The sequence below is a fragment of the Lethenteron reissneri genome, chromosome 38 (genome assembly GCF_015708825.2).
Source record: "Lethenteron reissneri isolate LAM-NWPU_2019-01 chromosome 38, ASM1570882v1, whole genome shotgun sequence".
Classification (NCBI taxonomy): domain Eukaryota; kingdom Metazoa; phylum Chordata; class Hyperoartia; order Petromyzontiformes; family Petromyzontidae; genus Lethenteron; species Lethenteron reissneri.
The window spans coordinates 9,830,508-9,857,011 of record NC_083816.1 but is presented as its reverse complement, the minus strand read 5'-3'; the positions used below and the strand labels follow the sequence as shown (position 1 = coordinate 9,857,011).

The 26,504-nt window shown below is 46.3% G+C and overlaps 1 protein-coding gene across 3 annotated transcripts in view; it reads right to left on the bottom strand.

Moving 5' to 3' along the window:
* LOC133351767 (FERM domain-containing protein 4A-like) overlaps nt 1-26,504 on the bottom strand; it is a 231,774-nt gene that overhangs the window by 139,836 nt on the left and 65,434 nt on the right. The window lies entirely within an intron of this gene.

The following is a 26,504-nucleotide window of genomic DNA, read 5'->3' as shown; positions in this document are numbered from 1 at the left end:
ATTTAAGTTGCGGAATGATGGCAACACTGTACCGGTGCGTCCTAGCGAGGCATGTGGCTTGAACGTAGCCTGTACATAATGACGTCACTTGTCCTGTTGTTATCTAAAAGAAGATAGCCACAATCTTGCTTTTTTTTCTCCACTCCCCCCTTGAGCTGGTGGTCAAAAATAAGGCGGTGTTGCATTGCGTCACAAACACGGTATGTATGGTGGTGTCACGTGACATGCCATGCAACGACGACGAGGAGGAGGAGGTCCGATCCTACGGTGACAATTGTGGCTTTGTCAAAGAAGTCACCTTTTCCACGCGTCGTTAACTCTGCTTTTGTTTCGAGGCCGCACGCCCTTTTCTGTCCGAAGAGTTCACTCGTCAATTGCCAGCAAGGGGGTTGATTTACCCAGCCATCCGGCCGCACACACATTAATTAACAGCTGTGCATCGCAGTAAAATCATCAACCTCCAAGTTAAAGTGTGACATCTCACAAACTTTGCTTAGGAGACGGAATTCCAAGTGTATACAATAGTCGGTGTTTGTTAGTAATTTTTGCCAAACAAGGCCGGTTGGTAAATTTCTTATTTCTAAACCGTATGACATCCCCATTAAGGCAACGTGTCTTTTTCTATGCGGAGACCTCAGATAAACTCAGAACCCAGCGCACGGGGGACAAGGTGAATTCAATTGGGGGAAAACAATGCAATGGCAAACATGTATAACTTACAATTCATAAACAGATGTCCGCGCATACTACGGCAGTCTCACATTTTGAGAGTAAATTAAATTCACAATCTACCGTTTTGCTAAACCTATTCTGTTAATTGGAAATGGTGGAATCAGGAAGTCCTGCCGAAGGACCACGAACTCAAGGAATTGTCGATCAACGATTGCGGAATATAATCTCATACTCGTTGGTTATTTCGGTATTTTATTTTTCATCTACGTGACTTTGCCGAAAGAACCAAACAGTATGGATCCTTGCAGTCACGAAAACTTCAAATCTAGAAAATAATCTCAGTCAACCCAGAATGTCTTGAGAGCATTTGAGGCCCCAACAAACCGTGCAAAAAAAAAACCCAATTATGTTCCCAACACTGGAGGAGCTTTTGCTGAAGGTCAATGGACAATGACAATATTGCACAACTTTATGACGGCAAAGAGACTCTTGCCAGGTGTGCTCCACTCCCATGGGTGGCAGCAGTTTAATAATTCTCTCACGGCAGCAACCGACACCTCTCCACATACCGGTCTCTTCCCAGGTCACATTTCTATCAAGAGGTTTCCCCAAAAAGTCAATGATCTCGTCTTATGATAAAAAAGAAAATCCACCCCAAACCCCCCCACCTATACCAATCCTGTCTATTCCCTTCTAAATATATCCCTGTTGATGAATACAATTCACATCCGGATTAAGCTCCACCTTTACCATCATCATACGCTGGATCAAACCCTCACAAGGCTGCTGCAATGTCTCACGTTCTTGCGGTGCGACAATCCATTCACCACCGGGGCCGATTTCATCGCTCCATCTCCTTGGAGGAGATCATCCCTGAAGAGTTCATTCCTTGGTTGATGCTGTTTAAATTGCCTAATCTGTTTAAATTGTCGATTGTCTTTGCTTGATGTTTGCCAGACTGCTTAGGACGACGGAGCCAGCCTTTGTGACGCCCATAAGATTGTAATCTTTAGTTACAGCAGGGTGTTAGAGGACTCACAAACTGTATACAATCTCAATTCACATTTACATGCATTCGTGTCTGTATAAATGTGCGCTTATAGCTCTATGTGGGGCGCGGTAGTGTAGTGGTTAGCGCGCTGCACTACGAACCCGGCGGCCCGCTCACGGCCAATACCAGTGGCGATTTTCTGAACAGGTTCTGGGCCTCCCCTAGGTCGACTCAGCCTCAAATGAGTACCTAGTGCGGTGTGTGAACATCACCACTGGGGAGACAAAGGCGGTCGGCCGTGGTGCTGGCCACCCACCCCCTAGAGTACCTTTGTGGCCTTAATAGGTGCTCGCTACCAGCACTTGCCCCTACAGTTCGTTCAGGAAACACGGGGGCTCTTTGTTGCTGTTTTATCTCTGTGTGTATGGTGGCGAAGTGATCACGTGTTAAGAAAACCGCTCATTTGAGTCCGGCGACCTTCGATTCATGGCCACGGCTAACATCAGTGGCGGGTTATATTTGGCACCCCCCCCCCCTCCCCCCACAAGTTTGGTGAAGTATGGTCAACTAACCCTCATGGGCCAACATGGTGTGAGAAATCCAGCAATGAATTCTTGACAAATGTCTGAAAATGTCGATTATGGTATGAATTTTTACGAATTCATGACCCCATTATGGTTATTTCGCCGCGCCTCTCTTAACAGTACAGGGCAGGAAAACACCGAACGGCGCTGGTAAACAGGGTGGGGGGGGGGGATAACATCTCAGACACAGCGATGGGGGGGCGGCCCCGTGACCAGCACAGCAGGGGATGTCCCTCAATGCGAACGCGCACATTAGCGATGGCAATCGGCGTGTGGGTGTGTGGGGGGGGAAGGAAGAACGACACGGGAGGAAGGAGGAGGAGGTGGAGGAGGGGGGAGTTGTGATGTCGGCTGTTGTTTTAGCTCGTTCTCTGGTTGGCTTCCTGGTGGCTATCCGTCAGCGGTAACGGCGGAGAGGGCCCACGCGCACCATGTCAGGATGTCGCGCAAAGGGGAAATCTGGAGTGAAGGAGGCTTCCTACCGCTGCCGCTGCTGCTGCTCGGAACAAACAAAAAAACTAACTCGTAAAAACAAAGTTTTTCACTATAAATCCTTTATATGCGTGGCATCGGTTTTACTTCATTATTCATTTCTGTTTTTCTTGAGTAAGAGTTTCATTTTTATCACATTGGTATTTTAAATTAAATATGAAATTTTTTTTTCCTAATTTTGGAAAAAAAAATTCACGAAAATAAATTGTCACGCACAACGAGTCTGTGTGGAAAATGTCAGCTTGATTGGATCACGGGAAGTGGGTTAAAAAACGACCGAAAGATTTGCACGGTCCTAAGCAAGCAAGTAAGTGAACTTAATATAAAGGATTTAATAAGTATAACCCGTAAAAACAAAGTTTTTCACTATAAATCCTTTATATGCGTGGCAGAGAACTTAATATAAAGGATTTAAAAATATATTCGCCTGTGGAGGATGCGGGGATCGATCCCGCGACCTTTGGCATGGGAAGCGAGGGCGCTACCAACTGCGCTACTCCGCCACGGCCTGTGGAGGGGTTACGCTCTGGGCTCTTACACTCTGACGTTCAGCCAAAGCCATGAATGCGTTCTATTTGAATATATGTAAAATAAATTTTTTTTGCCTAAAAAGTGTCAAATTTTGGGAATTGTTTTTTTCACGAACAATAATTGTCTGGCACAACGAGTCTGTGTGGAAAATGTTAGCTCGATTGGATCACGGGAAGTGGGTTAAAAAACGACCGAAAGATTTGCACGGTCGTAAGCAAGCACGCAAGCAAGCGAACTTAATATAAAGGATTTAAAAATAGCCAAGCGCGCGCTCTCTCTCTCCCTCTCTCTCCCTCTCTCTCATTCTATGCCCCCCTTAATGGGCGCGGGTTATTGTTTTGGCCTTCGCGCACGCAAACTCATTAAGTGCGGACCGCTGCGTTTGAAAACAGCTTAGAGGACGCCGTTAATTGGGCATCTGTCACGTGTGCGTGTCGTGTTGTGTGTGTCGTTTTTTTAAAAAGTCCGCCGCTATTCAAGTGGTTGCGTGCATCTTGAGCAAGGGTAGGCGGGTGAACGAATCGCAATGTCAGATATTAAGAACTGTATATTGTGTGTATTTTGTTTGTATAAATGAGTCTTGTTCATTGTTGTGCTGCTGCATTGTTGGGGTGGTCACATGATCTCGACTCTCTTGAGTGTGGTGGTCTAAATGACGAAATGGCCACACGTTCAGTTCTTTCGCGCTGCTGGTCTGGATAAGGCTGAGAGCTTTTTTTGCACGTAAACGTTGCGAAAACGACCTATTTAAGTGTACACAAACCACCAGCACACTCTTCGCGGCCATTATCTAGTCACCACTTTACAGTGCAGGAAATAAACAGGGCACGTTCGAAAAGGAAGTTTACGGCAGACGCAGAGTGGCGAAACATTGTGTGTCGCTGAAGTGGATGTGGCAGCATCACGGGGGGGGGGGGGGGGCACCGCATTGCGTGTGCAACGCTCTCGGCCTTGTCTAGACCACCAACTCCAAAGGTGATGCTGAAAGTGTGGCCGTTCCTTTCTCGGGCAGGAGGGAAACGAAGTGACATTGTGGCCCAGATGTCTTGTGATACCCCAACCCCCCCCCCCCCCCCCCCCGAATGAACTGTCCCCAAACATTTTTAGTTCCTTTGCATATTCATTTCTGTTTTAAATAAAAACAAATGTGGGTGTCACAAGACATGTGGACCGCCCTGCATATCGTGCGCTTTCTCGCGGGCGGCCGTGAGTGTTGGCACAGCGAAGCGTCACGGCTCAACCAACAGGGGTGGCCGCGGCTTTCCCAGGGGAGCCACATTGTCAAGGCTGCGATTCTAAAAGGGAGTGCGTTTTGTGTATTGCGAGTGGAGCAGAGTGCATCTCACGGGGGGCGCGTCACAGACCATTACATAAAGGCATCCCCTCCCTAACATGTGGGGAGTGGAGGAGGAAGGATGGGGTGGTGGTGGACCAGCTTAACTGTAGAGAACAAAAAAACACACACACAGGTGTCTTGTTCAACTGTTGATGTGTATATACAGTATTTTTTTCTCACGCTTTAGCCCAAGAAAAATCAATAATCTCAGAGAATGCAATGCGTTTTTTTATTCGAAGCCTTACAAATTGACTTGCGAATTGTTTTTTTTAAAGGGAGGGGTAAATGAATAAATTGGCCACCACTCCATATGATAAAATATTGTTTCCACAGCCTATAGCGTCTTTCACAGCAGCAAAGTAAAAAAAAAACATAATATATTTTCTGTGCTGAAATAATCCTATATTTTTCATGGAGTGCTATTGTCTCGTACGTCTGTACACGGTATTGTTTTACACGTGGCGGTTAACCATCCAAGCACTAGCCAGGCTCAAGCCTGCTTAGATTACATGGTTTAACCAGTGTTGGCACATTCCCGGTGAATTGACGAGAGGCGTATGTACATTGACCATAATATCTGGCAATCCAAGCAGAATATGTTTAATACTCTTTATTCTGCTGATGAGATGCAAGAAGGTCAAAACCCTGTCCAGAGTTTAAGGTGTTAAAATGGTGCTGTGAAACATTGGTCTGAAAAGCCAAGAGGCTAATGGACTAAAACAAATATGTATACTCTAAATTTAATTTGCATATGGAGAGATGGTCATTTGTCATTTTTATTTTCCATAATTCCCCACAAAGGCTCATGGTGGGTCGTATGCAGATTAGCGCGGTTGGCTATGTCCGGTGCGAAAGCGGTTCAACAAACACACAGTGTAGTTGCTAATGGGCAAATTAATTTGCTACTTATAACTGATCTGGCAAATTAAGAACGATGGGCGAACCAACAAATTACCGGTTCACGTGGTCTGAGTGGGCAGGTGGAATGTTCTTTGAGGAATATTTTTCTTGGTGCAGCAACCACGCGTGCCCTTGCGTTGTAAACCTTCCGACTTCGCCTACAACACCGACACAATTACGGGCCGCCAATTAAATAGTTCTAATAAGCCACAGTTAAAGTGTCAAGCGGAACATTTTGTCATTTTGCAGAAGCAGCTTATAGACGTGGAAACAGCGTAATGGGATTCTATAAGGGCTTTAAATGGTCGCAGCAGAACAGAAGCAGCTTGTTCCAAAAAAACATTACCCAGATACCCAAGCCTTGGAAATGAAATCAACTCCCCTTCCGTTACTCAGACAGATGATAATGCGGAGGCGACGACGACGATGATGATAATACTGCCGTTTGTTGGACGGCTAAATTTAGCAGCGAGCTCGGATTGTGGCCTCCTCCCCACCAGCACTCGCAAGCCCGTCGACTCCAGGACAACCTCTGCCCCTCCTCGGCTTTTAGTCGCGCCTTCTCTGGAACTCCCTCCCCCCCCCCATCGCTTATCTTGTTTAAAAAAAAAACCCTGACAATTCCACATCACCTAACTCGGCAAGCATGTATATTTCGATTTAAAGCTTTCGTGACTGCAGGGATTCATCTTCTTGGTTATTTCGGTAAAGTCACGTAGAAGGGAAGTAATAAAATAATAAAAAATAAAACAATTCTCACGACGTTTCGGCCACAACGCAAGCAGCCGTCGTTCGTTGTGGCCGAAACGTCGTGAGAATTGTTTTATTATGTTTTATTTTTTATTATTTTATTACTTCCCTTCTACGTGACTTTACCGAAATAACCAAGAAGCATGTATATGTCACCCACACTGGCTGATGTATTATTTGATTTACTGTGCTATGAAGAAGGGCCATTGCTCGACACGTCACCAACTATGATACTATATTTTATCTTTAAAGCCACGCAGTTATTGACGAACGTATCACTTTTTTGTTATTTGTGCACCAATGCCAAGGCTGGATCAAAATATAATGTATTTATTTAATCAGTATATACTCTTTGCATACTGGTAGTCACTATATACTGCTAGATAAAGGCCTCCCCATGTCATTGCCGGCCATCACGGCCTTGCGGTGCCAAAATAAATCTCGTTTCTACACACGAAAGTTGACAGCACGAACAGCAACGCTGTCCTTTACGTCATTCAATAATGTAAACGTACGCTCCCGCATATCGAGACCAAAACCGCCGTCTGATGTGTGTTCTTGCCTATCGGAGATGAATCACGAATGCCAACGTTGCGTTTCATTGTCGGGTCCTTCATTGGCAACATCCAGAACATTCGGGACGGAGTGAGTCAGCCCGGATTTCCCTTGGAGCTCACACGAGGCGCGGCCAATGGAATGAATGTGAGCAGCACAGACACAGAGAGTGGGTGGGTGGGTGCGCGGGGCGGGGAGGGTCGGGTCAAACCATTCAATTAGCTGGACGAAAAAAAATAAGTAATAAACATCTCGACGGTGAGTCAGCCTGCATTTGGTTAAAAAAAAGAATCCCGAGCGAGCCTTGTTCGGACACAATGGCAGCAGTTGAACAGTTGTCCCGCAGTGAACTCCCCCAAGGTCCTCCAAGCCGCTCCGTGTGACCGAGACCCAAAAACTCACGGACAACCGCAGAGGAAGCGGCCTCTTTTACAACAGACGGGCGCATTCATTCATTCATTCGTTGTTCGTGATCCCGGCATCGCGGCTTGCTAGCGGGATTGTCGATGACAGTTTTATTTATAGCCCATAATGTCACGCTGCGTTTTCAAAATGGGTGGGCGAGAAGAAGTCAAGTGTGTTTTACTTTCAAAATGAGCGCGGGGTGGTGCTTATTGTACAATACTCTACAATGACGTGTGGATTTGTATGTACGCGTGTTGAACTTACGTCGCATCGTACGTAGCCAACCGTGCCAATCGGAGGTGCGGGGGAAGGACTACAAACTAAACGCATAGAGCAGTTCCAGTGGCTTCTTAATGAGCTTCACTGGCTTCATTGTCGGGGTTATATTCTGTCGGGGCTAAATATGATCACGTCTCAAGGATGCTGCAGGGAAACAGTGGCCAAATTTATTCAGCGGAGAGAATCAGTCGGCCGTAGGCAGGCGATGTGCCGGACCGTGTTGTGCCTGGACTTGATCACGGGCAGGCTGGGAGACGGCGGCGAGAAGAGATTGGGGGGGAAGAAGGGGTTTAGACCATGGGAGCTGTATCGGTGTTTACTGACGGACAAGTCGTGTTCCTCTCTCAGTGTTATCCTCTAGGCCAACACAGGTTTGAAGAAGCTCAATTATCATAAGCTCAAGTAAGCTCTGCTGTTCGTTTCTCACATGTGCTCTGTGCAGGAACTGTGCTAATTGTTGGTAATTGTTGGTGCAACGCGTCGTGAAGTAAACATTTAAATGTGAACACAGGAATCTTGCCGTCTCTACATGGCAAGGCTGAGCAATATCTTTGTCTACGCCTAAATCAAGCAGATTGCACCAAACTGAATCAGGATAGAGCCTGAATGGGAGGCCACCATGTATTATTAGGTGCTATGGGTTACAGGAAAACTTTGTGGGCAGTAGAGGGCAGGAAAAAAAATCAAGAGACATCTCACATTTCCTACACGTAATAACCAAAAAATGCTTATATTATACTGCGCTGGCAGAAAATTTGAATATTTTTTTCTAGAGAGAAATCCGATGAGCTATGAAGCTCTTTTGCACAGGTGTCCAACACGTGTCTTATAACAAGCATGCACGGTGGGAGTTACGGATGGAACGATGTAAGGGAGACGCGGTGGTGAGATGTTAACTACCTCGTCTGGTATCCGGGAGGTCGTGAGATCGATCCTGACCTTAACGCCTGCTGCATATTTGCGTAGATTTTTCTCCGGGTTCTCCGGTTTTTAATATGGGACCTTTATTGGCAGTATTAAAATATAACAATAAGGCTTTACCCTTTCTGGCAATAAAGCAGGTGTCAAGAAAGCTGTCTCTGGTGTGGACCAATCAGTTTCAAAGACAATGCATATATAATTATCAGAGCATGTTTTTGTTTGCATGTTCACCGCAAATACGTGTGGTTAATGCAGACAGGATTCCTTAAATACGGATTTTGTTTGGTGTTTTAACACCTTGACAGAAAGGGTAAAACCTATTGTTATATCACCGGCTTTTCCCTCCACATTTATAATCATGCGTTTAGAGTACAGTATTTGGTCCTTATACATTCCCCACGTGACAAGCCACTTCGTCGGGCTATCATCTGTGGCCAGGTCTCTTCTGAAAAAGAAGCTACATAGCTCAGCGGGCCTCATCTGGTCAAATAAAAAATAGTTTAGTAGTTTACTAATTCACCAAATGAATATTTCTTCTTTTGTGCCTGATACGTCAATAAAATCGCGCAAGGATCAATAGATAAACGGTATGTTTTCAAAGTCATATATCTACGGCGTTATGCATACACATGTCAATGCGACCTCTGCAGCCACTCGAGGTGCGATCATTCACAGCAGACTTGCCACAAGTCATCTACTCGCCAATGGCAGTGGGGAGGCCCTGGAGTCAAATGTTAGAGATACCATAGTCAGCTGTTATACTGGTAGGAACCTCCTGGTTACACCAGCCCACAGGGGATTATTGTGTCCGTCGTGCACGGAGGGGCTGGGTGGGGAGGGAGGGGCTGGGTGAGGAGGGAGGGGCTGTGTGGGGAGGGTGGGGAAGGGCTGGGTGGGGAGGGTGGGGCTGGGTGGGGAGGGTGGGGAGGGGTTGGGTGGGGAGGGTGGGGAGGGGCTGGGTGGGGAGGGTGGGGAGGGGCTGGGTGGGGTGGGAGGGGTGGGGGTGGGAGGGGTGGGGCTGGGTGGGGAGGGGCTGGTCACCCCGTGGTGCCCTTATAAAACTCAACGTTTAACCTACTCACGCTGGCTTGTGCCTTGCCCTCACAGTCGGGCATATTTGCGGAATACACCACGCCGCCGTTGACCCTGGCCATTGACCGAGCAACCCAACGTTCCTACCAGCTCCCTCCGCAGGAATGTGTTTCACGTCCATACTGTTGGTGTGGGTGCTTGGACACCTCTGTTCGTTTTTAACATGCACAGGTGTAGACCAGTGGCGGCTCCAGCAAAATCTCTCAGGGGGGGCAAATGTCTGGATGATTGATAAGGATAAGGTCCACCAATGCAATGGATAAATTAACAGCTTAAGCATGTAAAGGCAACTTCACTTCTTTAATATTAATGAAAAATAAAGTGACTCTTACAATACATAATTAAATTAAGGCTTCGCTTATTCTGCAGAGCATCAGACAGGCTCCAAATATATATTAATTTTATCATCAGTAGCCATGATCAACCCACTGCAGGATGAAGTCCTTCCCAAGCTGTCGCAACCTCTCACGGTCCTGAAAATAATTACAGTAATGTAATACTATGCGGCATATATATTTTTTTCAATAAAAAAATCTTTAATTTGTTCTAAACCTAAATATTTAACTCTTCCTGTTGAGTAATGGCATACTGTAGTTGGTATATATATATTGACTTTACACGGAGTTCAGAACGATTCCCATGTGGAACCAAGTGTTAATTTGAAGATTCCACTCGTTAAGCAAGTCAAGAATAAGTCACTAATTGCCGGCTGGCTCTGGTTAATGTGGCCCTCCCCTGATTGCCAAAGGGAGCCATGCCATATTTTAAATCCTGTCTAAGCGGGAGGTCTGCTTTGCATGAAGCCGTGTCACATTTCTGTGTCTCTCAGGCCGTGGATCTGAAGCAGGTTTCCAGCTCATAGAGGTAACTGCACCAGGGATGGGTGATTTTGAACTCCGGTTCATGCCAACTCTTTAACACAATATCCTGATTGTTACGCGAAAGCATGGTATAAGCCAGCCTGTGTGTTTGTTGGTGTCAAATCATCAGTCGTTATCGTCTCATTGCTGGATGTAGGCAGTGTTAACTCTAGATATTACAGAGTGCTTAATGATGTTTATACGCTGTTAATGCTGTGGCATCGCACAGTTACACGCAATACTGGTTGCTATAATCATCAGCTCTATCCACTTCTGGACGAAGGCATCCCCAAGCAATCCCCGTCTCTCAGAGCTCGCGATGCACCAAATCCGTCGAGTTCCCCCGCACCCGGGCAGATTTAATCATCGCTCCATCTCCACGGTGGTTGTCCGTCCTCTCGAGCACGTGCCCGTCTTTGTCTGCCACTCTCGTTTCGATCAATCACGAATCATTATTGGACGTTTTGGATTGATAACGGCTGCTGCTGCTGCTGATGAAGATCAATCAGAGAAGGGCCATATTTAAATTAACGTTAACGTCTGGTTTGTTGACAAAGGATAGAAGTGCATCTAAGTTAATAACTCGCCGATTAAAATTCACACACACACACGCAACAAAGACAAAGATCCCCCGTATAGCCGTCACATACTGTAGAGGCAAGTGCCATTAGCGAGCACCACAACAACCGACATTCGCCACTAAGTGGCGGTGACATCACAACGGCGCTGGTTGTGCCAGGCTAGGTGCACGTTGAGGCCACGTGAAGTGTCGAACGCCCGCCGGCAGGAGGTCACGGGGCAGACCCAGCAGGTGCCACTGAGATGAGTGGCTGATGCACCACCTGCGCCCCCACCCCCACTATGCCAACTCGCTGTGCTTTATCTACCCGGCGCTGCGCTCGTTGTTGTGAGCGTCGCTCCTCCGCCCTCCATTGTTGCTGGACGGCGACTGCCTCCAACTGCCCAGCAGCATCAGCAGCGTCCTTCACGAGCCCCCATCCACAGGCGCACACGGATGCACGCAATGTTGCCACTACCATCATCATAGCGGGACTATCACCGCTTCTTCCATTGTCGCCCGGTGGAACATCCGTGGCTGGGAGAGCGCGGCTTTTGTGTCGTCCACAAAGCGCATTTGATGGAGACGCTCTGGTGGTGATGGTGGTTGGTGGTGGGGTTTTGTTGTTGTTGTTGTGGTTTAAATCGCGCTCGGCCCTTCCCAGTTGTTTACAGCCCCGCGCGGGGGACGCGGCCTTTTAGTGCCTCTGCCAATAAAGGTCTCTCACTTTTATGCATGGGAAGACCCCCGCGTCTCTCCGCCCACCCCACACCCAACATTTTTTAAACTTATCTTGCTGTCGTCCAAAGGCCCAGTCCCCCCCCACCCGCGTGTTGCGTTGCATAAGATTTTGTTTTTATTGTGACTTGTGACAGATCGCGAGCGGTGGTGGAGCGGTCAGCGCGCTGCGCCACGAACCCACCGACCCGAGTTCGATTGCCCGTTCACGATGACCTGAACCGGTTTTAGATTTGAAGCTTTCGTGACTGCAAGGATTCATATTCTCAGGTTTTTTCGGTAAAGTCATATAGGTAAAAAATTTAAATTAATAAAAGTTTTTTTTTATTAATTTTAATTTTTTACCTACGTGACTTTACCGAAAAAACCTAAGAATATCTGAACCGGTTTCTTCTGGGCCTCCCCTCAAATGAGTAACCTGGTGCGATGTGTAAACATCGCCACGAGGGCTACAAAGGCGGCCGGCCGTGGTGTTGGCCACCCACCCCCCTCGTGTGAAATTCCGGCCTTCATAGGTGCTACTCGCTAACAGCTCTTGCCCCTAGTCTGTTACAGGCTATACGGGGGATCTTTGTCTTTGTAGCGGTTAGCGCGAACCCGGCAAGCCGAGTTCGATTGCCCGCTCGCGGCTAACACCGGTGACGAATATCTGAACCGGTCCTGGGCCTCCCCTAGGTCGACTCAGCCTCAAATGAGTACCTGGTGCGATGTGTGAAAACGTCGCCACTGGAGAGACAAAGGCGACCTGGCGTGGTTGTTGGCCACCCACCTCCTCGTGTGCCGTGCCGGCCTTCATAGCTGCTGCTCGCTAACAGCTCTCGCCCCAACGCTCGCTATGAAACTGGTGACCTGGTAATCGATTCCTGGCCATGGCAAACATCAGTGACCCGGACCCTCCTCCATGTCGAATCAACCATGAATGTGTACAGTACTTTGCTTTCGGAGGTCACCACATTTTTATCAAATCAATTTATCTTAAAAGCTGTTCTTTTGGGATCGCCATGGTGAGTGCTGATCCATTCTCCTTCGCGACGATTTCGGAGGCATTTCTCAGACAGCGAACCGTAAAAAAACAACCTACATCGATCCACTTGTTTTCGTCCCTTACGGTTTCATATCCATTGTCTGTCTTACTTGACCTGGAAAGCTGTCTCGGGTGTGGACCAATCAACTTCAAGGACAGTGCATACATTATCAGAGTTATGTTTTTTGTTTGCATTATGACCGCAGGTATTGTGGTCTATGTAAACATGACTCCTTGTAAAAAAAAAAGGTGTCAGTTTTGTTGCCAGATAGAAGGGTAAAAAAAACAATTCTCATATTTTTTACTGGCAAATGAGGTTCCAATGGTGTTGACCTGCCTTGTTCATCATATTCGGCACAAGGTGCATGAGACAAGTTTTGCAAATGCCGTACATAATTGATTCTGCTCGTGTATAATCGGCGTGAGAAGTGATGCTAAATGTTGCATTGATGGATTATTACCCTGCTTCGTGAATAGCATTGCAATGAAGCGGTGACTTGGCAAGAAGCGGTAAATGTTGATGAGGACCCCCCCTGTTCTGACTTTGTAACCAATCATAAATCACCCAACTAGGCTACTCGTGAGACAAATGCACGAACAGCACTTTTGTCTCAGCAAGCCCAAAAGATAAATGGAGGCTATATTTGGCTTTGTGCGTGCATGAGTCTGCACAAATATCCACCTGTGCAAGTTTAAAAGCCATTATTTAACAAATATACAAATGTCAGTTCATCTTCTTGGTTCTTTCGGTAAAGTTACGTAGAAGGGAAGTAATAAAATAATAAAAATAAAAATAATAAAATAATTCTCACGACGTTTCGGCCACAACGCAAGCAGCCGTCCTCAGGTGAAAACCAGGTCTGTCGAGGCGACAGCGTCTTCAGACTTTACCGAAAGAACCAAGAAGATGAATCCCTGCAGTCACGAAAGCTTTAAATCGAAAAATGTCAGTTCGTTCATTTTATCTTGTGCCGTGGCTTAAAGACATGTTAAATGCCCGACCAGACAGGTCTGAATAAAAAAAATTGCACTTAACGCACCCTCAAAAGTGAGAACATCATACAATCCATTGACCTTTCGTTGGCAACTCCATACGCCCACGAAATAAAATTCCATTCTCAAGAGACACAGTTTCCGGGCGATAGATGAATGCCTCCACCCCCTACACACGCGGTTCAATTCCCCCGCCGTATATTGTAGACTGGTCGGGTGGTCTGGGAGCCCCGAGTTTGTCCCTGGTCCGCGTTTCCCGTCACCACAAAGCTTTGTTACAAGGCCTATGTTGTTGCTGTTGTATCATAAAATTCTAATAAAAAAAAGAGCCACAGTTCCTCATGCACGCCGATGGAATCACTGCTCGGTCTCCCACTCGAAATCACAGATTTTGCAACGTATGCACGTTTTACAGCTCTGTTAAATATCTCTCTCTCTCGATGTGTGTTAACGGGGCATTTTATTTCAGTTTTAAAATGTGCATACGTAAAAACATTGGTTCACGCACCGAGTTCTATTCCCAGCTCTCGGTTAACATCGGTGGCGAGTGACATTTTAACTGCTCCTGCAACCCCCTTTCACCAAGCCACTCTGAAGTTTGGTCCTGTGGCCAACACGGCGTGCAAATTACTTCATTGAGCAGTGGATTGACAGAGGGCTGTAAATGATAACTATTACATAAACGAAGAAAAGAGCCCTGTTATGCTCCTGTTGCAACAGTCAGCTGGACTTAATGTCTTTTTTTCACCCAAAAAAAATTTCCCGTATCGGTTAATCGCAGTTTCACGGCTGACAACGCAAACGCACCGATCGAGAAGCATTCGCCCGCGCGAGTGAAGGTGCAAACAGCAGTGTCAATGCCCAGTGTCCGAGTATAAATGCCCCTGGCCGTTCAGACCACGTGGCTGATGTACACTCCACACATACACTCCAAATCAGGCCCCAGCGTGCTGTCTCGCCGGACCGGTATCCCGGCAACAGCCACGAAAAAAATTCTATGAGCGGACGCCAACGGTTGCCAGGAGTGCCGGGCCCGGCAGTGAAATGTGTTTTTGTGTGGTTTTTTTTCTTCCCCGAGCGCAATTCCCAATACTTTCTGGAAGGGAGCGAGTGAGGCATCCTAATGGGACGTTACGTAAGACAATGCCCGGTGGCACACGCACACACGCACACACGCACACAAAGGCAGCACAGATGCCGCAGGACACAACACAATCGTGGCACAGATGATGCAGACGCCCATTCATTTGCAACTTTATGAAATGACTGGTTGTCAATTGTGGGTTTTAATGGGTGGCATTGGTGTCGAGTGATATCTGAACGAGTCCTGGGTTTCCCAGGACTGGTTCAGATGTCACTCGACAACAACCATCGTGGTGAAATATGGCCAAAAACCCGAATCGACCAACATTTTTCAATTTTACTAGGTAATACCCACTGAGCTATATAGCTCTTTTTCAGAAGCGATCCTTGCCGCAAATTACATTATAGCTCAACCGAAGTTGCTTATGTTAACATTAATAGCAGCCACATACTCTAACCGTTTTTAAATGTAGAGGGAAAACCTGGAGGACCCGGAGAAAAATACAGCGGACCACGGGGAGGACAAGCAAACTCCCAATACACAGGCATCAGGGATGGGATCGAACCCACAACCTCCTGTATACCAGGCGAGGTAGTTAACATCTCGCCACTATGGCGCCCATAGAAGGGGGGAGGCCTTGAATCCAGTAGTGGATTGACAAACTGGTATAAATCATTATACCAATCAATATCGGTATCGTTTTATTGATTTTTAAGCTCATGATACATACAGTACATTAATCGTGCTCTTAAGTGTAAGCATAAATGTGCGTAGTCTCGTGTGTTGTGTCTAACGAATTCATGCGACCCACCCAGCCACAACGGGGGGGCCCCGGCTACATTCACTGAAAAAACAAACAAATCTATTCTTGAATGGTATCGCAATTCTCCATTTCAGTAATGCATTTATACTGGAAGGAACCTCCTGGTTACACCAGCCCACAGGAGATTTTTGTGTCCGTCCGTCGTGCATCCAAAAATGGGAGGGGTGGGGCTGAGTGGAGAGGGGAGGGGCTGGGTGGGGAGGGTGGGGAGGGGCTGGGTGGGGAGAGGCTGGGTGGGGAGGGTGGGGCTGGGTGGGAAGGGGCTGGTCACCCCGTGGTGCCCTTATAAAACTCAACGTTTAACCTACTCACGCCGGCTTGTGCCCGCCCTCACAGTCGGCCATATTTGCGGAATACACCACGCCGCCGTTGACCCTGGCCATTGACTGAGCAACCCAACGTTCCTACCAGCTCCCTCCGCATTAATGTGTTTTATGGGGAAGAAAATGATTACACCCCGAATGGTAATGGCCGTCCTATGATAATTAATCTGGTTTGTCTGCATTTGCAGGTCACATAGAATTCCAGGATATCCTTGTGAATAAGACCATGCCTCATGTCGTCTAAACGGGTTGCTTTCCATCTTCTGGTCAAATACAAGTTTATCACGACTTTCGAGTACTACTTTACAGTGTATGACTGCAGCATGAATATCCATGTGCATTTTAAACTGAGACAGTCCGACCAAGAGGCAGTTAGTTGGTGGCTCGGACAAGCAGGCCCCTCTCGTGTATTGACCATCTTGCATTCAAACGCAGCCTCTACAAATAAAACCTCTCGGAGCCGGACTCGACGAGAAAATTGCGAGGTCACCACGAGCAGAGCAAGTGGTGGACAGACGCAAATCGGTAATCCAGAGCAGTTTCATTTCTCATGGCAATGGATGCCCCCAAAACAAGAGAGTCCAACCAAGGTCACCACCAGCAAAGCGTACGGTCTACTGACAATAGATGACTCCATGCCCTTGGATGCCAGTGTAGCCTGTGCTTTTCTGGTGGCAATTCTTGTAAAACATTTTTTTGACATCACGGTAATTGTCTTAATTGTCTAAAAGAGACATTAAACTATTGTTTCATCGCTTTATGTCGTGCTGCCACCACCCAGGTCTCCCTTGAAATGTAGACTTGTCGTTGAGACGACGTTGAGACGATTATTTATCTGGCATTGTCATCTCAACATGCACTTAGTAGGTTATAAACTATTGTCATCTCAACATCCTCTTACCAGGTTATAAACTATTGTCACCTCAACATGCACTTAACAGGTTATAAACTATTGTCATCTCAACATGTTATTACCAGGTTATAAACTATTGTTTAATTTTCGATTTAAAGCTTCATGACTACATGGATTCATATTCTTGGTTCTTTCGGTAAACTCGCGTAGAAGGGAAATAATAAAATAATAAAAATACAACATAATAACGCAAGCAGGGTTGTGGCCGAAACGTCGCGAGAATTTTATCTTATTATGTATTATTTTTATTATTTTATTATTTTCCTTCTACGTGACTTTACCGAAAGAACCAAGAATATTGTTTAATTTGTTTCTGAAAGTAAAATTTCTTTTAAAAAATACAAAACTTTAGCCGTCCCTAAAATACATTTGAGCACTCCCAGACAATATTTGCACCCACTGCCTATGAAACGCCAGAGAAATTGTTTTTTAAAATTTGTTTTGAATACCTCTGTGTCCTGGGGCTAAACCATGAACATTTTTTTTACATTTTAATAACAACAAAATCCTGTTTTAGGAAAACTATAATCTTGCTTCATATTGTGCTGCCTCTTCTCTGTTGTTGTTTTGCACTATTATGTTGATACAGTACCATGCTGCTCATGGGGTTTGTCTCCCCTAACCCAGGTCTACCATTGCAATGGGAACTCTGGGTCCCGACAGGCTCTTGGCAGGTTACAAATCAAGGACTTTTGATTGATCGATTGACCAGATAAAAACCAAACGAGAACAAATGCGATGCGTTTGTTTGTGGAGGATGACATTTTTCAAGCTGTCATCGTAGAGGTCACTCCTCTATTGCCCGGTGTGCGTAGAGTGTTGGCTCAGTTCCCACTAGCGGTCGTGTACATTTTGAGATGATTATAGCACGAGTTCACGTGAACTCTCGTGGGGACATTCACCACGTGATCAATCCACGAACGTTGCAAATGGAGAGCTGAGGGCATCTCTCACGCACGTGGTGGCTCTGAATTAAAAAAGAAAGATCACTTTTGGGCACGTCTTTGGTGTTGCACGCAACTCTGAGATTCTTTAAAGATGAGGGTAATCGTGAGCGAAATTGTGAAGTGGCCGTTTTGCCTGGGCATAGCATGGCAATTAATGTTCACTGAAATTCGGTCCCTGATCATTTGTTTGTTAAAAATAGGGAGAAAGTATCACGATATACCACGGTGTCGGACGTACTAAGACGAACTGACTGTTTCATCCACACTGGGGTGTTGATGGCACTTTGATTTTTGTGCACAACTACCATGAATTGAATCCATAACTAAGCCATAAAAACTGTAGATAATTACCGTCACAATGACACCTAATTCCTATCATAAGGATGATATATATATTGACTGTGAGGTCGTTCAGTTTGTGAACGTACCCATTTGAAGAAAACACATGTCCCCAATTGCACCAGCCTCATACGACTTTGATGGTGAACTGTGACATCACCCCCAAAGGAAACTCTCAGCATCATAGCCCAAGCCTGAAGTCGACATTGTCATCAGCGGACATGCCCGTGCGCGGGCGTTCTCTTAATAACGTTTGCATTTATTTTGTTTTACACGCTTCGCTGGCAGTCTGGCGAATGCCGCACTCTCCAACGGCAGGCCGGCACAGGCTCGGAGACCCCACGTGCCCGCAGAAAGACAAGTGCCACGTCTTCCTGGTTCTTTCGGTAAAGTCACGTAGAATGGAAATAATAAAATAATAAAAATAAAACATAATAAAATAATTCTCACGACGTTTCGGCCACAACGCAAGCAGCCGTCCTCAGGTGGAGAACAGGTCTGTCGAGAAGACAGAGTGCCACGTCTTTGTCACCGCTCATCGCCCTGCCTCTCATCACACGCGCCGCCGCTGCCCCGCACACATCGCTCCTGTGCCATCGAAGAAAGACGCCCGGCACGTACACGGGTGGCCTCTCTACCACTCCCATCAGACCGGCCCTGCCGTGCCCGCCTCGCGAATGCCCCGTGCGCTTTCACGGCGCCCGGCGCTCACGCCGTCAGGAGGAGACAAATGAAATGGGAGGGAATGGTCGTTTTGGCAGTAGGAATGCGGTGTGCCACCGTTGTACGCCCGGTGTGCAGCATTCAACAAACTTTGACTGCACCCCGACAACGTCTCTCGAACAGGAAACAATGCGTGGGGGGAGGGGGGTGGAATGAAAAAAATCAATGTCCACAGGCGGCTACCCAGTGCCCGAAGAAACTCCCAAGTGCGACCAGGTGTTGGCTCAAAAACGAAAAAAAATCGCCGTTTCCAAAACAAACGAGCAGCAGCAGGCTCAGTCACGAGGAGCCACTCCGGCTGGTGCAGTTTTTTTGGCCACAGAATGTAACGCTGCAGCCAGTCTCAACAACGGTCTCGTCGACGTCTGCCATTGTCTATCCACTGCTCGATGAAAGCCTCGCCACAATGCCATCAATTTAAAAGCCACGAACGTTTTGCCATTGCTGCATCTTCGCGGTGGTGGTCATCCTCTGTGTAAATCCTTTGTCATTCATTTTCATCCATCACCTTTCATTCCGCCAAGCCATGGTGTGCCCTGCCACAGCCTTTTCCTCGACGATGACTATAAGACAACAACAAAAATCAGATTTGCATTTCTTCCCCGTTGATTCATGTGCTCCTCTTTCCGGCTCTCTGCGCACTTGAAGGATATACTCCACAATTATAATCCGGTATGCCTTTGAAGAATGCATCGCAGGTTACAACTTTCATGAGCAGTTAATTTTACTCAACGAGATGCTTCCGACATCTGGGGACCCCGCGTATCAGTTTTAAGGGGAAGCTGTTAAATATTCCATGTGCCGTCACATCTTTGTATTGCGGGAGCTCCCAGCGTTTGATTTCAATGCAAATCTTTTCTCGAGCGCCCTCCAAAATTAAAAGGAGGCATTCACTGGCCCTGCCACATCTGCTCTTTCATCACGCGAGAGCAGACTGCAAGCCACATAACCACGCCGTCGGTTTATCCATTAAAGTTGATTCTAAATGCTCACGACACATGCCGAGAATTGCCCACGTAAGAATTTGATATCCATGATTTATACACATTATTATACCTCATATCAGGGCGGAGGAAAGTTGTTGGCCGTGTCACTCAGAGACGAGAGGGAGACTTTCCAACACCATCTTGGTCAAGGACCAGCCGGACGGAGAGCGTAGAATGCTGGACACTGTGTGTGTCGCAGCGTCTTGCGCGGCGAGGTCAAAGACATACGTTGTGAATTTCGATTTAAAGCTTTCGTGACTGCAGGGATTCATCTTCTTGGTTCTTTCGGTAAAGTCACGTAGAAGGGAAATAATAAAATAATAAAAATAAAACATAATAAAATAAAAATTCTCCTGAGGACGGCTGCTTGTGTTGTGGCCGAAACGTCGTGAGAATTTTTATTTTATTATGTTTTATTTTAATTTTTTATTATTTCCCTTCTACGTGACTTTACCGAAAGAACCAAGAAGATACGTTGCGAACATCACAATAAGGCGACAAAAATATCGCTGGCACTCACCACGACCCCCACGATTGAGAGAGTGGGTGAAAATATTACAGACGTTACGTTGAAGCTAACAAAGCGAAGAAGACTGTTTTTGTGTTTAGTTTCTTGTCCTTTCTCCGTAACCTCCGATTCGCACGTCCTTGGCTACGTACGTGGCGCGAAAGAACTTCAACATACAAACGTTACAGGGAAACAATACAAACGGGAGTCCAAATAAGACACCAAACAATTGATTGTCGATTCGAATTCCGACCCTGAATTATGAGAACTCATCTCAATTGGCGAGTGGTGGTGGGTGGGGGGGGGGGGGTGGGACCGTTACAAGCAGACAGGCTGCTGCCTGAGATGCACGCAACCTATGGAACCAACACAATGGGCATCGTAAATCCCCCTAGCTTTGGAACTAATAAAAAGAACATTTGCAAGCCAACAAAGTGGGGGCAGAATTTGAGTTTGGGGCCGCAACGCATCTGTACGATCACCACCATGAAGACGCCCACTGGACCTGCTGTTTTGGAATTCATCCCTTGAAAGAAAGCTATGCCGGCACAACATCAATGATTGTAGTTATAACAGGAGGGAAAAGACAACTTCATAGCTTCACATCCTTCCTTATTTATATCTTTAATTTTCAAGCCTCTGGGCCTTAAATGTTCCATTGACGAACTTAGAACGAATTGTATTATTGTCGCGTTGTTTTTACAAAGAGGCTTACATGATTATCTAAAGAGGCATTTTTTTGTGTAACTTCACCCTGTGATTCAGCCTCACTAGTGGCCAAAGATCACAGATGCAGGCAGGCTGCTGGGGGTGATGTGTCACAAGCGCAGCCAGACGTGTCTAGGCTCGGGCCCCAGGATGTGTACTTATATCCGAAGAGCCGAGTTTGCAATTGCTCTGCGTATTGGTCACTCATGAGGTTTTCAAATTGGCAATTCTTTTTTTTTTCTCGTTACACTTTACAATTGCCAGGCCACCCACAGAACACAGGAAATGTTCGTCGATTGAGATATTTGTTTTTTGGCATTGCAGCCCAGTGGAGTCGTTTATCTTGAGATAAGAAAAAAAATGGGGAGGAATAGGCAAAGCAAATTAATCTCGCCAGTTCATTGCAATACCATTCACGATATATGCATTGAAATCGTGAATGACACAACGTATTATTTACAATGGGGTCAAGCAGAAGCACCGTCCTTCGCGCACTGCACTATGAACCCAGCAACCCGATTTCAATTCCCGGGTCAAGGCTAACATCATCATGGTTTGGGGAGGCCTTTATCCAGTATCCAGCGGATTGACAAAGGGCCGTAAATAATTATGATTGTTTTACTAGCGACTGATTTACCTTTGTGGTGATTACATCGTATGCATGTATCTTTTTCCTCCTACCCCCCCCCCCCCCGTCTTACCCTATATAGTCGCGTTTCTCTATTAGCTCTCTTCACTTGTTACAGTGAATTTGGCTGTAACGGTTCCACCTGAAGACGGAAGCTTGTGTTGCCTCCGAAACGTCGTGATTTAATTGAGTTGTTTTTCATTGATTTATTTTTCACCTATGGGACTTTACCGATAAAAAGCAAAGAGTATGAATCCTTGCAGTCACGAAAATTCTAATCTAGAATGTATCTTCTTGTTGGCAAAGTGTTAATATTCATATGTGGCTTAGTGGCTCCACCGGCAATAAGTATGATGGGCTGTTTTATTACAGAAATTGGGAATGGTTACATGGTTAAAAATTCGATTTCAGTAATGGAATGCACCGAGGAGGGATAGCAAACATTATCCTAATTCACTCGTTATTAGTATTTGAATGGGTGTATGGGAAGGCCAAAACAATTATGAAATAATTTTCCCAGCTGATCGAAAATACCTAACTTATATAGTTTTATTTTATTTATATCAATACGTACAATTTGCATCGCACGTTTTTACGTGTTCGGGAGCTGCTCGTTAAAAAAACTCAGTAGAGTATTTACAGGCCTCGCTTTTGGGCCGTGTCAACGTCAAGTTTGAGAGAACAGTGAAAAAAAGAAAGACCCGTTAAAGTTGCGCAACCCATTGAGAAAATCCTTTGGTGTTGTTTGACGCTTCGGAACTGCATGTGATCCTGAGAGAGGGAGAGAGAGAGCGAACATGCGCGTTCGGAACAAGGCCTCCTGGTCTCGTGACTCGGCACACTGATTACGGTCGCGAACGATTTACGGGCAGCACAGACGGGAAATATTCACACCACGTGGTGACGAGCGCAAGTGGCGTGGCAGTCGGCATTTACAGTGGAATTAGCGCGAGCAAAATTGGCTCTCATCGCGGGGAGGCGCGTGACTGCAACACTCGGCACACCGATGGGAGCACAAATCGTCAGTTATGTTTGTCACGTCCGCGTAAAATCACCGCTCGTGTGTGCGGTGATTCGAGATGGGCGGTGAGTGGGGGTGATGATGATGGTGAGTGGAGTGATGATGATGGTGAGTGGGGGTGATGATGATGGTGAGTAGGGTGATGATGATAGTGATGGTGATGATGGTGATGATGGTGAGTGGAGTTGATGGTGATGGTGAGTGGAGTGATGGTGATGGTGAGTGGAGTGATGATGATGGTGAGTGGGGGTGATGATGATGGTGAGTGGGGGGATGATGATGGTGAGTGGAGTTGATGGTGATGGTGAGTAGGGTGATGATGATAGTGATGGTGATGATGGTGAGTGGAGTTGATGATGATGATGGTGAGAGGGATTCATGATGCTGTGGGGAGAGGAGTACTGAACGCTAATGGTTGTTGTGGTGAAACATTGTCTTACTATCCGAAGCAGATGTTTGTTCTATCTCAGCTGGTTATGTTTTTTTAAACAAAACCCCTCCATCCTACAGTGTGAGGAACATCTGAAGCCAAACGCCTGGCGCTCAATCAATGCCACGTGTCGCTCCGTGCCATCGTGCACCGTAGCAGCAGAAGCGCCGTTTGCATCCCGTACTTGACCCCCCCTCCCTGTACACCCTCCCCCCCCACCTGCGTACGGACGCTTGACCCCCCCACCCACCCCGAATCCTATAGAACGGCCGATATTTAATCCACGCAGAAACGATCAAGGATTAATCATATTCACGTGTTGAAGCAAACAGTCCACCGCCGGACTATCTAACTCATTTGAAGGCCAATGTAGACACATTATTATCGAGGCTTCGCCCCCTCCCCCCATTTTCTATGCGCACATTGTCAGTAGAACCCCCCCCCCCATACGCAAGCTACGCATTTGGGTTACCCCCCCCCTCCATATGTACGTACTCAATGGATGGCCCCTAACTGGATACCGTAATCGACTCCGATTATTCGCCCCCCCCCCCTTTCAAAATGTACGTGTGTATGCTGAACTTCTTTCGCGCCATACGTAGCCAACGGTGCTAAAGTAGCGGCTGCCCCCAACAACATTTGCGTAACGAAGAGGTGACCCCACCCCCCCCCCACACACACACAAGCCACGTTCAGCTTGACGCGGCCGAAGGTGTCACTCGCCCATCACCTCCCGTCCAGTGGCACATGTGAGAACGTCAATAGCGCTTTCACACACACACACATATATTCATGTTATCTGATGAGTCGAGTGCTGAAACGGATAAGAGATACACTGATTTAAAGCTTTCTTGACTGCAGGGATTCATATTGTTGTTTCTTTCGGTAAAGTCACGTAGAAGGGAAATAATAAAATAATAAAATAATAAAAATATAAAACTATAAACATTCTCACGACGTTTCGACTGCAACACAAGCAATCATCATCAGGTGTGAAATCCACAGCAAGAAAATTTGAAAAAAGTGGCGGTTTTCCTAATGTCAGCACCACGAACGAACCAAGAATATAACAGATACACTGTTAACAATTTCATTGCCCAGCTCTGGGGTGAACGTTGGGATCCCGTGATATGTTGAAGATTTCTCTCCAGCCCTTTGCTCCTCCATAACCCCGATTCGCTGCCGGGTAACGTAACGTCTGCTTGTAAGTGTTTAAATAAGACCAACGCGAATAAAGCGGCCCATTCACTTTACAGCCCCGTTAACGTCACTAAAGTAACGCTAAAGTGTCAATTATGTCGTTAGGCGTGTCAAGCCTAAGGGACCCATTGGGAAACAACCTGGACACGTCACGCACATGCCTCGCCTTCTCAAGTGTAAAAGTGGACTAAACTTGACAGGTAAATTAAAGAGGCATATCGATCTTCTTGGTTCTTTCGGTAAAGTCACGTAGAAGGGAAGTAATAAAATAATAAAAATAAAACTTAATAAAATAATTCTCACGACGTTTCGGCCACAACGCAAGCAGCCGTCCTCAGGTGAAGACCAGGTTTGTCGGGGAGACAGCGTCTGAATGAAACACCACCACGCTTGGAGCATATATTTAAGCTGGCTTAAGACCTGGTCTTCACCTGAGGACGGCTGCTTGCGTTGTGGCCGAAACGTCGTGAGAATTATGTTATTATGTTTTATTTTTATTTTGTATTACTTCCCTTCTACGTGACTTTACCGAAAGAACCAAGACGATGAATCCCTGCAGTCACGAAAGCTTTCAATCGAAATTTAGGCATATCGATATTTTATGTCATCAAATAATATCGATCAAGCTCATGATACACGCTTCTAATCGCATTTTGTCAACATATTTTTTTTATTCGATTGGGTACGTCACATGAAATGGGTTCTCATTATCTACGCAGCCACTAGCGGATACGACAATCGCCGCAATGTGTCACAAATCATCTATTCACAAACCCTGGTGCCCCTATCTGGTAGTGGATTTATAAAACAAATGGCTGTACATGGTTGTCCAAATGTATTGTGACCCCCCCCCCCCCCACTTCCATTTAACTCTCTAAAACATTAGAAACATTTTTTTAAGTAAGGTTAATTTGAAACAGAAATGAATATGCAAAAGGAACTACACTGTTTGGGGCCGTTTAATTGGTGCGGGTCACAAGACATCTGGACGACCGTGTACAATGCTAAAGTTACTCTTTGGCTGACCACCAAAAAACGCAGAGCAGGATATTACTTAATTTAGCAGCGCTGCCATCTGCCAGCGCTCCCAGTGAGTAGCTACCAGGCCTCGTGACAGGCAGTGAAGTGCAATCAGAGCCCGTGGTGCATCTGCATGCCTCCGGCCAGAAGGTTAATTGCTTCTCTGTGTTTTCATCCTTCCTTGCAAATGGCACCCATTTGCACGTTCACTGGTTTTGCTGCCAGGGTCAGTGTGGCTGAAAGGTGAGCTTGCACTGCTGATATTCTGGGCTCGGATTCGAGCTCAGCAACCTGTGGTTAAACTGGCGTTTCAAGGACTGCATAGTAAGTTAATGGGTTTTAATCAGTGACTGCAAAAAGACAATCCTTCTCAATAAATAGAGGATTTTTTGCTTAATTTTGCTAAATTGAGATCTGAAAATGTAAAAAATATTGAGGACTCGCTGCCACGTAACAAACACTTATCAGCAGCAGGGCACGAGGGGCGATGCAGTGCCCCCTAGTGTGGATAAAAGGTAATTGAAAACACATCTCGGCAGTAGTTCTGTGTGACAGTCTTCAGTGGCTCATTCCCGCAGGTGCGTCAATACACTGCTCTGCGAGCTTTCTGATTGGTGACTTCGCAATGATACCAAACAGAACTGGAAATGAAATGGGATTTAAAAAAAAAGAAAAGGTTACCGATTGCCACGTATTGCCTCACCTGTATGCCTTTCAACGTGTCGCAGCGTATTCATTTGTGTACGCCTACTCGTGGTCATCACGGAGGACAGTCGATGAAACGACTTGCCCGGTTTACGGATGGTGACATCAAAAAACCCCTGCTGAATATGGGGAGCGTCCCGATGCCAATTGCATAAAAAACTACAGCTGAAATGAAGGAGGCTTGTGGAGAGGGGGTACAGGTTAAGGTAATGATCGCGGGGTGACGAGGATAATTCAGCTTTTATTATTATAATAATAATAAGTGACATTACGGTGAAATGGCTGAGCAGATGCAGTCACGGGTTTATTTTCCCCCGGGGCCGAAACTGGAAACCACTCGCGGTGTTCTCGCTTTTGATTCAATGTCAAGATCTGCCATCTCGCGACCTTGCCGTTGAGATGAAAGTAAATATTTACTTATCTGTGATATTTTGTAAAAAAGAAGAAGTAATTTCTCAAAGGTC